Raw genomic sequence first — 12937 nt, 5'->3', positions numbered from 1 at the left:
TTGTTATGCTGTCTTAAGCTTAGACTACTGGAGGACAAATTGACCTCATTTCTTTAAAAGATTTGCTAAAATTGAATACTCATTTGATACTGTTTCTATCTTAACATGTGATTCTTGACCTGCCATTGTGTATCTGTTCCTACCAAACCCAGTCGATCAAAGCAGATGGCCGCTTGTCCTAAGCCTGGTTCTGATAAGGTTTTGTAAGGGTCCCACTGCCTGCAGCCTGCCTTGCTGATGGCCGCTGATTACCAACACCTGGCGGCCATCAGCCTGATGAGCCTCTCCATCTACAAAAGGTTGCAGCCCAGTGTGACTCATCGCTGGAGCATATCACCTCTCATGGTATAGTACTGTTGAGCTAGATATGTCTAGGTGAAAAGAATTTGTTCACCTGTGTTCTCTTTTCCAGTTTCCTGGTTCCTCGTGTTTTTGGATTCTCCTCGTGACCTGATCTGGATCCCTCGGCCTGTCAGGTATTCCTCGTGCCATTTTTGCCTCCAATTGCCAGCCTTCCTCGTGCCCTTGGACCCTCGTTGGTTTTCCCTCTGCTGCTCTCTCCCTGGACTGAAGGACCAGCTCCCCTCCTTCGGGTTTGGACTGTAAGGACAAGAACCTCCTTCAAACAACCACTCAGGTCTTCCCCTTGGACCAACACTAACCTGTCGTCCCTCTTTCCAGGAGTGCTGGGTTCCAGCGTGTGAAACATTTCACTGTACACTGTACTAACTAACAGTTGTTGACACACTTTCCACAGAACAACTGTGTCAACTCTTGAAACTGTGCCTGCAGTCAACCTACTTCACATATGGGAAGCAATATTATAGGCAGAAACATGGGTGTGCTATGGGGTCTCCAGTTTCTCCTATTGTTGGCAACCTGTACATGGAGGAGGTAGAAAAGAGAGCCTTGACTTCTTTTTCAGGGACACCACCAAGTCATTGGTTCAGGTACAGTATGTTGACAACACTTGGGTTAAAATTAAATCTCAGGAAGTCCAACATTTTACTGACCACATCAACTATGTGGATAAATACATCAAGTTCACACGAGAAGATGTAAAAAATGGCAGGTTGGCTTTCTTGGACTGTGAGGTCTCAGTCTCTGATAGAGGACATTTGCAAACTGAGGTGTACCGCAAACCCACCCACACAGACCAGTATTTGCAGTTTGACTCCCATCACCCTTTGGAGCACAAGTTAGGAGTCATCAGGACTCTGTATCACAGAGCAGACTGCGTCCCCATTAGCTCAGGAGCCAGGCAGAAGGAGAAATCCCACACAAGACAGGCTCTAGAGCAATGTGGATATCCTAACTGGGCCTTCCTGAAAGCAGAGAAGAAACCCAAACAGGACTCCAGTCAGCCAACAGGTGAAAAGGAGGAACCCAGACCAGTGGTCATTCCATATGTTGAGGGAGTATCAGAGAAACTGAGACGTTTATTTTCTAAACATAACGTCCCAGTGGCTTTTAAACCCCAAAATACATTACGGCAAAGACTGGTTCATCCCAAAGATCCAGTCCCCCGGCACAAACAGAGCAATGTTGTGTATGCTGTTCAGTGTCAGGAGGGCTGTGATCAGTCTTACATCTGGGAAACTAAACAGCCACTGGCCAAAAGGATGGCCCAGCACAGAAGATCAACATCATCAGGCCAGGATTCTGCGGTCTACACTCATCTCCAGGCCAGCGGTCACTCTTTCAAGGATGAAGATGTTCACATCCTGGACAGAGAGGAACGATGATTTGGAGAGGAGTAAAGGAGGCCATCTTTGTGAAAAGAAATCGTCCATCGTTAAACAGGGGTGGAGGCCTACGTGTTCAACTGTCCCCCTCTTACAAGGCTGTGATTGCTAGTATCACTCAGCCCTCTGTGAATAGTAAACAGCCATCAGTGTGCTAATGATCCATTGTTAGGCTGATGGTCCTTCTTGACCATGTGATCAGCTGGTTTTGGTTGTCAGCAGCAAATTGGTTGATCCACTCTGAGAAGGTGCTATTTAAGAGACTGAGCTGAAAACAGCACCTCAGACTGAGGAAGACTCTTGGATGAGAGACGAAACGTTTCTACATTTTTTTGTTGATTTGCTTTGTTTTTGTTTTTTGTTTTTTTTGAATGTCCAGAGGACCAGATTTAACTTTTTTAGATGTGAGTATAATACCTCCACCGTCTCATTCCTAGGTTTTATTTTTGAGGGTGGACGTTGTCGAACAGACCCCGAGAAGACCAGGGCGGTAGTCGACTGGCCGACCCCCGAGTCCAGGAAACAGTTACAACGTTTCTTGGGCTTCGCAAATTTCTACAGGCGGTTCATTAAAAACTATAGTCGTGTCGCCGCCCCCCTGTCTCAGCTCACTTCCCTCGCCCGAGCCTTCCACTGGAACCCTCTGACACTGGGTTGGGGGCGGTCCTTTCCCAGCAATCACCCTCGGACAATAAGGTTCATCCCTGCGCCTTCTTTTTTCGGCGTCTCTCTTAAGCGGAGCGCAACTACGACGTGGGCAACCGCGAGCTGTTGGCGGTCAAGCTCGCGTTGGAGGAATGGCGGCACTGGTTGGAAGGCACTGAGACCCCTTTTTCGATTTGGACGGACCATAAAAATTTAACCTATCTTAGGAACGCCAAGCGTCTGACCCCCCGTCAGGCTCGTTGGTCGCTTTTCTTTAACCGTTTCAATTTCGTCCTAACTTTTCGCCCAGGCTCTAAGAACATTAAACCTGATGCCCTGTCCAGGCAGTTTGCCCCCCCTGACTCGCCTGAGGTTTCTAATAATATTGTTCCTCCCACTTGTATTGTCGGCTCCCTCTCCTGGCCCATCACCGCCACCGTTCAGCAGGCCCTCCTCTCTGAACCTGATCCTGGTGGTGGTCCCCCCGGTACCCTCTTTGTTCCCTCCAGCGTGCGGTCCCAAGTGCTCCAGTGGCTCCATTCTAACAAGCTTTCCTGCCACCCTGGAGTCAACCGCATGCTCGCTCTCACAAAGACCCATTTCTGGTGGCCCTCCATGTCCAGAGACATCAAGGACTTTGTTTCGGCCTGTCCCGTCTGTGCCAGAAACAAGTCTGGTACACAACCTCCGGCTGGCCCTCTGCTTCCCCTCCCGACCCCTAGTCACCCTTGGTCCCACATCACCCTCAACTTTGTGACCGGCCTTCCCCCATCTGACGGCAACACCATCATCCTCACGGTTGTTGACTGTTTTTCTAATGCCGCTCACTTTGTCCCCCTCCCTAAGCTCCCCTCTGCCCTTGAGACTGCTCACCTTCTCACCCTCAACGTTTTCAGGCTCCATGGGATCCCTTCTGACATCGTCTCCGACCGAGGCCCGCAGTTCGTCTCCCAGGTCTGGCACTCCTTTTGCAAGTCGCTCGGGGCATCCGTTAGCCTCACCTCCGACTACCATCATCAGGCTAACGGACAAGCTGAGCACTGCAATCAGGAGTTGGAGTCCACCCTGCGTTGCCTGGTCGAGTCCAACCCATCATCCTGGAGCCAACACTTGGTTTGGGTGGAATACGCCCACAACTCTTTCCGTTCCTCTGCTACCGGTATGTCCCCCTTTGAAGCTACCTTCCTCCTCTGTTTCCCAGCTCTGAGTCCGACTGTTCGGTCCCATCCGTTCAGCATCACTTTCGGCGGTATCATCGTATCTGGCGCCAGGCCAAGGCGGCCCTCCTTAGTACCGCAGCCCAGGCTAAACGGTTCGCTGACCGCCACCGTTCAGAGACAACCGCCTACCAGGTCGGCCAGCAGGTTTGGTTGTCCACTAAGGACATCAAACTGCGGGACACCCCCCGTAAACTCCCCCCCCCCCGCTTTATTGGTCCCTGCTCCATTACCCGCATCATCAACCCCTCTGCGGTCCGCCTCCAACTCCCCAGGGCCATGAGGATTCACCCTACCTTCCACGTCTCCCAGGTAAAGCCCGTTTCCCTCAGTCCCTTGTGTCCCCCTTCTGACCTCCCTCCGCCGCCCCGCCTGATCGACAACCACCCTGCGTTCACCGTCCGATCCATCTTGGACGTGCGACACAGGGGTAGAGGTTTCCAGTACCTGGTCGATTGGGAGGGGTACGGTCCTGAGGAGAGGTCATGGATCCCCAGGTCCTTCATCCTCGACCCCAGCCTCATCTCCAGGTTTTTCAGAGACCACCCCGAGAAGCGCCTCAGGTCGCCTGGAGGCGATTCTTGAGGGGGGTACTGTAAGGGTCCCGCAGCCTGCCTTGCTGATGGCCGCTGATTACCAACACCTGGCGGCCATCAGCCTGATGAGCCTCTCCATCTACAAAAGGCTGCAGCCCAGTGTGACTCATCGCTGGAGCATATCACCTCTCATGGTATAGTACTGTTGAGCTAGATATGTCTAGGTGAAAAGAATTTGTTCACCTGTGTTCTCTTCCAGTTTCCTGGTTCCTCGTGTTTTTGGATTCACCTCGTGACCTGATCTGGATCCCTCGGCCTGTCAGGTATTCCTCGTGCCATTTTTGCCTCCAGTTGCCAGCCTTCCTCGTGCCCTTGGACCCTCGTTGGTTTTCCCTCTGCTGCTCTCTCCCTGGACTGAAGGACCAGCTCCACCTTCGGGTCTGGACTGTAAGGACAAGAACCTCCTTCAAACAACCACTCAGGTCTTCCCCTTGGACCAACACTAACCTGTCGTCCCTCTTTCCAGGAGTGCTGAGTTCCAGCGTGTGAAACATTTCACTGTACATAATAAACACTGTTCTTTTGTATTTCCCCTGTGTCTGCCTCGTTCTGGGTCTCAAAATATCTGGGTTCCCCGCGTAATCCTAACAGGTTTCTTCCTCATGAGGGAGTTTTTCCTTTCCACTGTTGCCTTCATGCTTGCTCAAGATGAGAGTTCTGTGATGTAGTTAAACTCAAAGCAGTCTGCTCCTCAGATAAATGTTAAATTATTATTTTTATATATGAATGTTTCTGTTCAGTGCCCCGAGATGACTTCTATTGGGAGTTGTTAGGCTGTTGTTATCCATAGTTAGGCTGATGGTCCTTCTTGACCATGTGAGCAGCTGGTTTTGGTTGTCAGCAGCAAATTGGTTGATCCACTCTGAGAAGGTGCTATTTAAGAGACTGAGCTGAATACAGCACCTCAGACTGAGGAAGTCTTTCGGATGAAAGACGAAACGTATCTACATTTTTTTGCTTTGTTTTGTTTTTTGTTTTTTTGAATGTCCAGAGGACCAGATTGAACTTTTTTGGATTTTTCTACCTGGATTATTGAGCATGCATCAGGAGATCTATTGGGAGTTGGCACTATATAAATAACTGAATTGAATATTGAAACTGTTTGGTAGAATTACTCACAGTATGGTGATATTTACGATACAAGACCATCCTCAGCAGCTTGTTCAAATAGTCCTCTAACTGTCGCTGTAGAAACACACACACTTCATTTCAGCACGGAGGGGTTTAATTACAACATTAATGAAAATCAGTGTAAATAACAGCATTATGCACACACAGACAGGCACAGAGAGTTTTAGTGAAAATATCTGCTGGTATAGGGTTAAGCGCCATGGCAACAGAAGTGTGCAGGATGAGCTCCACACAATTAACACAAGATGTTTAAAACAAATAATCAAAATGCTGCCACATCACATACTCTCCTGCTGGAGACCTGCTCATCTCGCACCAGCTCGTCTCCTCCCCCCCGGGGCAACGAGGGCATCTCCCTCACCTCACTCTTCCTCATTGTCTTCCTCCTCACAGTGTGGCTGCAAACAAAGAAATTAAAGGAATAAACTTAGAAGAACTTGGTATTTTGGAAATGTGTTCTGATTGATTTCTTGTAAAATCCCACGGTTAAAGTAAGTGATGAATGTTACAGCAAGAATTAAAGAAAATTAGTTCTATTTCGTATAGGCTTCGCCCTTTAAGGCTATTGCTAGTGGATTTATCCCTTTGCGTGCAGTGCAGCACAGAAAATTTTAGTCCACGCCCACCTGCTGTGTGGGCCTCACCACCGGTCTGTATAAATTACAGTGAGACCGGGTAATCGGCTCCCATTTTATTCTTCATCCAGCTAGTTAGCACTGTCAGAAGAACGAAGAAGGAAAAGATGTCCAGCTTTGACCGGCACAAGTTTTGCAAAGGATGCCTGGGTCTCCGCCATGCCAACCTCCTGCCATCCCAGTGAGCTCTTCCTCCCCAAGGAAAAGCAGAGACGAGCAGCCTTGTTCAAGGTAAGTGCTGAGGAGTTTTTTTATGTGGAGGGCAACTACCTGCTGGACAACGCCATCGCCTTTTCTAACGTGTTTTCCTCGCGGTGAATCGGATGATTCCCTCGAAAAAGGCGATGCGGGCAGCAGCTCTGCTGAGTGTTTTTTCCGTGGTGGGATGCTGCGCATGGGATGACGCCACCACCTTTCTTTGACACAGTCACGTAGTGAATTGAATGATTCCTCCGTGAAAGGCGATGCTGGAAACAACCTCGCTGCCCCTTCCCACCTGGAGAGCATAGTGATGGAAGAAGAGCGGTTGAACGGTTGCTCAACCACCTCGGGTCTTCCCATTTCGGCGACCACACTGCTCCCAGCCATTGGCGCCCTCCTCTCGGAGCTGCCCGGCATAATCCATGAGGCTGCTAACACAAAGGGACTTTCCGTCCCTCGGCTACCTCTGCCCTGATCGGATGATCTTGCGGGAAGGTTTGGCTCTGCCCCGGCTCATCGCCCTGATCCCCTCTGGCCTTGCAGTCCATCTGTGACGTCACATTGGAATGAGGCTGCAGCTGGGCCCGTGAAGCTGAAGACATCTGTTTCTACCTTCGCCTCCATCTCCAGAGTGGAGGATTTTACCGATCGGTGTTTATCCCTCGATTCACCCACCTGGAACCAAGCCTGGCGGAGGCACTTGGAGCAAAAACTTCCAGGGTGGACCGGCAACCTATCCCTCCAGGAAAGCATGACCAGAGGGTGACAAAGCTCTCCGACCAAGCTCACCAGTGCACATCCCAGGCAGTTGCGGAAAACAACAACATCGCTCTGCTGGCCTACAGCATCTCAAAGAGGCTGGAGGAAGCAGACCTGCTGGAGGAGACAAAGCTCTCTCTGTAAAGCCACTGATGTTATCTTAAACGTGTGCGCCACCTCTGTGGTCTACCTGTCCCGCATCGCCGCCCGGATGACCATGATCCAGAGGACCACCTGGCTCCGCCTCTCACCATCCTTGTCCGGGAGGCTACAGAAAGACCTGCTGGAGGGCCCCATCACCCCAGTGGTGCTGTTTGGGGCCAACTTCAGGACCATCCTTGAGAAATCGCCGAGGTCCGAGGAGGTCTCAGAGATTGTACACCATCTGGTGACGTCACAGTCCTCCTCCTGCCCTTCCGGCCGCTGGAGGGACCGCTTTGGCCAGCAACAGCAGCAGAGGCGCTCCACAGCTGCAGCAGCAACTTCACGCTCCACTCCTCTGCCGGCCCCTCCACCTGGGAACAGCTCCTTGATGGGAATGTGTGTGTTTTTGACTATGTATGTTTTGAAATAAAACAGAAACATCTCTGAAAGTAAAGTTTCATCTGAGACTGTCAGATCAGCTGATTTCACAGCTGCCTCTCTTCACACATTCCCCACTCAGAATGAGCCAGTAACCTCTAAACAGCGTTTTAAATGGCACCACAGTTTGGTAAATATCACAAAACACTCATCTGCCATGTCAGCTAAAATCATGTTTTTTTTTCAGCAGACCGAGTCTGGTAAAATCCCTCGTTTTCAGCCAGAACCTGTTTTTAATTTCTGCTGTTTTCTGCCCAGTCACCACGCAGTGGGAGTAAATGTGTTTCTCCACAACAGCTGTAGCCTCCACCAAAATGGTGTCTCACTCAGAAAGCACTCACGCTTCCTCTCAGTGCGCGCCAGCTCACCTCAGCTCTAATGTGAGACCGCAGCCTGGGCTCAGCACAGAGGCACACATACATCCTTTTTTCTGTCGGAGCCCCCCTTGGGTTCCCCCTGGAGAATCTCCAGAGCAGGTGATGACAGTAAGGGTTTTTAGTCTGGTTGACGTTCATGAGAATCATGACACAACACAAAATGAGTGCCCGTTCTCCGAGCATTACTCAGAGTGGCAGCGAGTGTGTTCCCTGGACAGATGGATGGACCGTCTGATCAACAAGGGTTACACGCAGCAGTTTGCAGCTCAACCCCTGCTATTCAGAGGGATTATAGAGACGGTTCTGTCTTCTCCAGAACAGAGCTCGTCTCTCCAGTCAGAAATTTAGGAATTTCTGACGAAAAATGTGTTTTCCAGAGTTCCCAACGGAGAGGAAAATATGGGATTTTTTCCTCCCACTTCTTCCTGGTTCAAAAAAATCGGAGGGATGAGACCCATTCTCGAGCTGTTCGTGTTTAGCAATTCGATCATGGGAATACAATTCCACATGCTAATAAACAGCTGCTGGAGAACTTCACCAGAACAACTGGTTTTCACCTCCATAGATCTGAAGAGTGCATGTTTTCACTTTTTCCATCATTCTGAAACACCCCATGCACGTTCTCAAAATGCGTGGAGATGGCTCTGCAGTTGTTAGACATGGCAGGAATGAGAATTTTTTTTATGTGGACGATCTGCTCTTATTAGCTCGGTCCAGATAGGAAGTAGTCGCACAGACCAAAACGTTAGTGTTACACCTGGGGTTTTCTATGAACTGTGAAAAAGTTCAGTTCGTCTGTCCCAGATGATTGTTTATCTGGAAGTGGAGCTAAACTCAACCACACTGAGAATCCATTTATCACAGTTGAGAGCCGAAGCTCTGTCAGCTCAGCTCCGCCATGTCAAACTCTGTAGCATAGTGACAGTCTGCCTGTCATGTGACTCCTGGGATGATGTCAGCGGCCCACATCGTGGTTCCGCTGGGCCTACGTCACATGAGACGCTTTCAGAGATGGTTCGCCCACCTGCACATAGATCCTGTGTACCAGAAGAGGCAGATTATCTTTGTGCCCCCTCCATGAGCACCGATCTGAATCACTGGGGAAACCCTCTCATTCTGTCAGAGGGAGTTCCCATCAGCAGGCCTACATCACACATCTCAATTTTCACAGACACGTTCCTGTCAAGCTGGGAGGAATGTGTCTGTCCCAGGTAGTGGGAGCACAGTGGCTGGACCACATGTCACTTCACATAAATGTGCTAGAATGTTTTCACGGTCTGAAACGTGACTCAGCATTTTGCCCCCCTGCTGCGGGATCAGCATGTTCAGATGCAAACAGACAACAAGTGACAACAGTTTACATAAACCATCAGGGAGGCGTGCGCTCAGCCCATCTGTTATGCATCGCGAAGCAGCTATTGTGTTGGGCACACAAAAACCTGCTCTCCATCAGAGCAGTGTACACTCCCAGCGTCCTGAACAGGGGAGCGGATATCATGTTGAGGGGCGGTCCCCGCCACAAAGACTGCAGCCTCCATTCTGAGCTGATCTCTCAGATTTGGAGCAGGTTCGGCTGAGCAGCAGTGGATCTGTCCGCCACACGGGAGAACGCCCATTGTCAATTACGGTTCTCACTGAGCCCACGAGACGACCCACCGTTAGGAGTGGACACCTTCGCTCACAGCCCGTGGCTAAAAATGCTCCTTTATGTGTTTATATCAAAGTGGACAGTTTTTCAGCACTGGTGCACAGAGAAAGGTGTAGAGACCATCTCATGTCCACTAGGTGGCATGCTGTCCTTTCTGCAGCAGCTGATAGACAGAAATCTAGCGTTCAACAAAATTAAGACTAATGCTGCAGCTATTTCTTCCTGTCACAAGGGCTTCTGTGACATAACAGTTTTTAATGAAGCATTTCCTGAAAGGTGTACGGAGACACAGACCGGTGTCACACCCACTAGCTCCACAGTGGGACCTAACGATGGTTCTGCACGCTATGATCAAAGCTCCTTTTGAGCCTTTAGATCAGGTTTCACTTAAATTCCTGTCACTTAAAACAGCCCTGCTGCTGGCTTTGACATCAGCAAAGAGAGTGAGCAATTTATCTGCGCTCTCTGCTGCCTCGTCATGCCTCAGGATTCAAGCTGATGGCAGCTCAGCTGCGCTGAGACCTAACCCAGCTTTCATACCAAAAAACATCACAAGTTTATTTAATCGAGAATGATAACCTTGGAGGGGTTTTATCCACCTCCTCACAATTCAGAGTAGGAAGCATCATCTCACCTCCTCTGTCCTTTGCGCGCGCTTGCATGTTATATATACCCCACTGAGTTATTATCAGCATCTGTTTGTGCATTACAGGGACACCTCTGCAGGTTGCCCTTTATCCACCCAGTGCCTCTCACACTGGCTATGTGAGGCTATTTCTGAAGCTTACAGACCATCAGGACTGCACCCACCAGAGAATCTCAGAGCTCATTCCACCAGAGGGATTTCATCCTCTACAACTTTTCATGGAGGGATGAGAGTGGAGGACATTTGTACGGCGACCGCTTGGTCATCGCCTTGTTCATTTATTCGCTTCTATGTACGTGATATCTCTGCTTTCTCCATGACTCATTCTATTCTTAGCGTTCTAACAGAATGATTTTTACTTGTTTCATGGAATTTCATTTTAAGCTCACATCTGACTGTATGCAATTACAGTGTGAGACATTTATTATCAGTCACAAGTTCATGACTGCTGTTACCAATCAGTTCATTTTGTTATTAATCAGTTCATATTGAAGAACTGTTGACCTGCTCTGTTCATCCTTACACGGTTACAATTCGTAACCTCTGTTTTTTTCCATTCACAGCAGCAGGACTGCGTTTCCCTTTTTCTGCATCGGAGACCTTTTCTCTCCGGTGCACTCTTGTGCATGGAATGCATAATTACGCACACAGAAGGCTGAGTGATGAAATGTTTTTTGGTGCAGGCGGGCACTTCATATTGTGTCTGAATGGACCCAGTGAGGCATAGACTACATCCTGCTTCGCCTTTAACCCACTAGCAATAGCCTTAAAGGGTGAAGCCTATACAAAATAGAAAGTTAGTTATGTACTGTAACCCCAGATTATATTATTATAGGCACAGCCCTTCAAGCTCTGGGCCTCACTGGTTTCTAAATGGCTGAAGAAAAAAGCTATTTGGGAGCCGATTACCCAGTCTAACCGTAATTTATACAGACCAGGGGTGAGGCCCACACAGCAGGTGGGTGTGGACTAAAGTTTTCAGTGCTGCGCGTGAAGGGATAAACCCACTAGCGATAGCCTTAAAGGGCTGCGCCTATACTCATAGAATCTGGGGTTACAGTACGTAACCAACGTTTTATTTGTTGCTGTAAACAAGTTAGAGAGAGAGATAAAGGCAAAATATTAGAAAGAACTCCATCATTTTAGTTTAACAAAAATTATTAATCAATATTTCTCATTGTACTACATGTAAAAAGAAAAAAAGAAACATTCATAAAGTCCATTTTTATGTTGGTAAATCTAAAAAGATAGTTCTTCTACATTTTTAGATTTAGATAACATAACAATAGCATTTAATGCTTCTGCATCAGGAATCAGAGTGTTTATGCAAAATTGAAGGACACAAGTATACATAGGATATTCATTAGACATTTAAGAAAAAGTTGGCAAATTCTAATCTGCTATTGCCATTTCCCTGTTCAGTCTTTTTGCTAAGATTAGCTAGCTAAATGCAATCACTAGTTTCATAAAAGCTCTAATTTGTGTTCTCATTTAACCACCATAATCTTATATTTCTCTTCTCAATTTGAATTTTGATTTTTTTTTTTTTTTTAATTTAAATTATTCCTTATGAAGCATGAATGCGGGTAGTCATGTAACTGACTAAATGTGTCTGACAAGACAAAGATGTCTTGTGCATCTTTCATATGGCATGATGACAAAAAGAAGAAACTTTGAAAATATGTCTGTTGAAAATAGTTTAATGAAACTTCCAAAAAGTATCAAAAACACATTGCATTTTTGGGGTCAACCAAATTTAAAATGCCTGCCACAGTTTTTTAAACATAGTTCATCAAATACTGGCTATACTTGTCAATTTTACAGATACTGAGATAAAATTTGTTGTGGTGGTAACTGAGGTTGATCCCAAACTGATGGTGTGACATCTATAGTTAAAATTAGGGCATGCAATGTGGTGGGCAATATTAAGTCATTTGAGGAATGCTAGTTTTATTGTTTGTCTGCATGTGAGCCTGTACTTGTACAGTATGGATAGTTTGTAGCTGTGTTGGCACTAACTTCCGTGATGGCAGTGGTATCCTAATGAAGGTTTTGTACGTCCTCAGCTCTCTGTGCAGCTCCATGAAGTGTTTCTCTTTCCTCTTAATGATCCAGGTAAACTCGCCGTGTTTCATCTCAATCCTAAACACAGCTGGTAAAGACTGCACACAGAAGTTATTTAATATACCTCATAACTCCCACAGAGCAAAAACATACATGTTAGGCTGATTGGTAACTCTGAATTGTCCCTAGGTGTGAATGAGAGAGTGAATTGTTGTTTGTTTTGTTTGTCTCTATGTGTCCCTGTGATGGACTGGAGACATGTCCAGGTGTACCCTGCCCACAGTTGGATATGGGAACCAGTGAACCCCGCAACCCAGAAAGGAAGAAGCGGGTAAAGATGATGGATGGATGGATGGATGGATGCTTTATCTACTTCACTGAAAACTAATGAACTACAGTAGTCCCTCGATACTTTACGGTTCGACTTGTAGTGAACTTGACCTGATGTCCAAACTGACCAGATGGACAGAAACTGTCATTTCATTGATCTGAATCCAGAAATACAGTTTGACCCATCCTGAGACTTTCTTTCTTGAATTAATCAAGTAGAAATGACAGTTCTCTATGATCATTACTATTTTACAAATGTTTTGATAATCAAATTGTGTTAGTTCAAACAATGTTTACAGGTTGAAGAGAACTACTCATTTTTATTTACATAAACAGTAAGTAATGATTTTTATTCCTCATT

Source organism: Nematolebias whitei, chromosome 21 (assembly GCF_014905685.2).
Source record: "Nematolebias whitei isolate Nwh7 chromosome 21, NemWhi1, whole genome shotgun sequence".
Lineage (NCBI taxonomy): Eukaryota > Metazoa > Chordata > Actinopteri > Cyprinodontiformes > Rivulidae > Nematolebias > Nematolebias whitei.
Note: the sequence above shows the minus strand (reverse complement) of the source record.